This window comes from Lepisosteus platostomus, chromosome 5 (genome assembly GCF_059453375.1).
Source record: "Lepisosteus platostomus isolate fLepPlt1 chromosome 5, fLepPlt1.hap1, whole genome shotgun sequence".
NCBI lineage: Eukaryota > Metazoa > Chordata > Actinopteri > Semionotiformes > Lepisosteidae > Lepisosteus > Lepisosteus platostomus.
In genome coordinates, this window is record NC_142615.1 from 13,365,312 (window position 1) to 13,367,328 (window position 2,017).

At 36.9% G+C, this 2,017-nt stretch overlaps 1 non-coding gene across 1 annotated transcript; it reads right to left on the reverse strand.

Moving 5' to 3' along the window:
* Positions 1–973: 973 nt before the first annotated feature.
* On the reverse strand, positions 974–1,086 carry trnal-caa (transfer RNA leucine (anticodon CAA)). The gene is made up of 2 exons: positions 1,049–1,086; positions 974–1,019 (listed from the first exon to the last, which is right to left on the reverse strand). It is a non-coding gene; the product is annotated as a tRNA-Leu (tRNA).
* Positions 1,087–2,017: the final 931 nt, after the last annotated feature.

Below are 2,017 nucleotides of genomic sequence, written 5' to 3' on the forward strand. Positions count from 1 at the left end.
TTATAGTTTATGAAATAAAACAATTTCTTACTTTCTTAATAATTTCTTACTATTGATAGACGATTTATTGAATTTTAACAGAATCACAATTGCAAACATTTTGGGTTAAACTGTTATTCACATACTCTAACAAAGAGAAACGTTAGTGTCTTCCGGTGTGTGAGCCCATCTCTCAAAAAATAAAAAAATAAGTTATATAAATTGAATTGTTCTACTTTTTAGGCTTGCATAGTCTTATTCATATTTCAGTTAAACCTTTTCTTCTGTAGTAATTTCATTTGATATTAAAATTAGTCCTGATTTACAATTTTTGGACATGGTTCATCTTAAAGAATTTTGTAATAAGTTTCAGTTTAGGAAAATCGTGCCCAGAAGCTACCAAAACTGGTAATGTTCACATTATGTGTAATGCAAAAGCAGCAGTTGGGGTGGGAAACAAAAGGCATTTCTTGGTATGAATCCTAAAACTTCATAGATGGCTTTCTAGGACTTCTCGCTTCAGATAAGGTTATCAATACATCATAGATTTCAGCTCAATCAATATCAGCAGTGTTATCACTACCGAACGCTAAATATAGATCCTGGCAATAATTCATGAGTTGTTTGTTAGAAAATTGTTTATGGTTTTTTTAAACATATTTTCAATACCAGACAAAAAGTCGAAAGTTTCAATTTCATGCAACTGATGAAATCTCTCTTCGATGGAAGTTATAAGTACAGTACATCCAAAATACTGCGGAATCAATCAAATTTACATGTTTCTTGTGGATCCAGAAGATCATTTTGAGACTCAAAACATGCCTGTCTTTTCTTTTTTCGAGGACGAAGGAGTAGCAGTAGCAGACTCGGAAAGCACCGCCTGCGAATACTCACAAAATGCACTGAGTTGCTTGCTTTCTTCTGCTGCTTTTATATTTCAGTCATTCACTATCAGCTAGCACTGGAACAATTCAAGAGAGGTAAAAACAGAAGCTGTCAGGAGTGGGATTTGAACCCATGCCTCCATTGGGAGACCAGAACTCCCAAGCCAGCTGGAAAGACACACATCCTTGAGTCTGGCACCTTAGACCACTCGGCCACCCTGACAAGCGAGAGCAATTGGTGTGCTGAATGCACCAGTAGTTGACTAAACTGAGTTTCTTCCCTGAAATTATTTGCTTGCGAAGAGCCAAGTTGCCTTGAATGGATCTTGGAAATCAAATATACGGATGGATTGTTATTCGGTTGTGAGTTTTGAGGGGCGTATTATAAATTGAGTTGGTGAAAAGGCGCTTTTTGTTAGTCTGTCGGGAGGCTGCACAAGGTGTTTAGAGGGAGAACTTCTAAAAGGCAGGCTCTCTATGTTTAACATCAAGAAAGATTTTTTTTCTCAATGGAAATGCTCTTTGGCGCTTTCAGCTTTACGTAGCGTTACGTATCTTTAAGCTGAATCATTGGCAGGAGTAGCTTATTAAATCTTTGCTCATAGCGCTCCATCAAAAATACCTTGTCCATGTTCAAAAGAGATCAGGGGATTAACTTCATGCTTTCACATGGCATAACTTACACGAAAGATTTAAATGGGGAATTGATTGTGCTTCTTGATGTTGTTCCTGTGGTTGCCTTGGTTACAATGGTGAACGTTCTTCCACGTTCTGCTAGAGTATCCACTGGGTGGGCTTTATCAATTGGCTAGGATAGGTCATCAGTGCTCCGTCTCCAGAAAAATAATCAGCACTGTCTTTTTTCTGTGCGCATGACCGTCTTTTAAAACATATAAAATCACGAGTTCATTGATTTCTCCAAATAACAACAATACATTTTAACCCTTCAATCCAATAGTTTTACTCCCAGTAAAAAGCAGCGCAATATATAGAGAGATGATATTCAAAGATTTCAACGTTCTTATTGGATTGCCTGTATGCAGATATCACTCAGAATTGCTAATATGATTTTAATTCAGTTTTTCTCTACTACTTTCAGAGTCTTTTATTGACCTTGCTGAAGCAGAGAAGTGACATAATCACAAATGCGACCA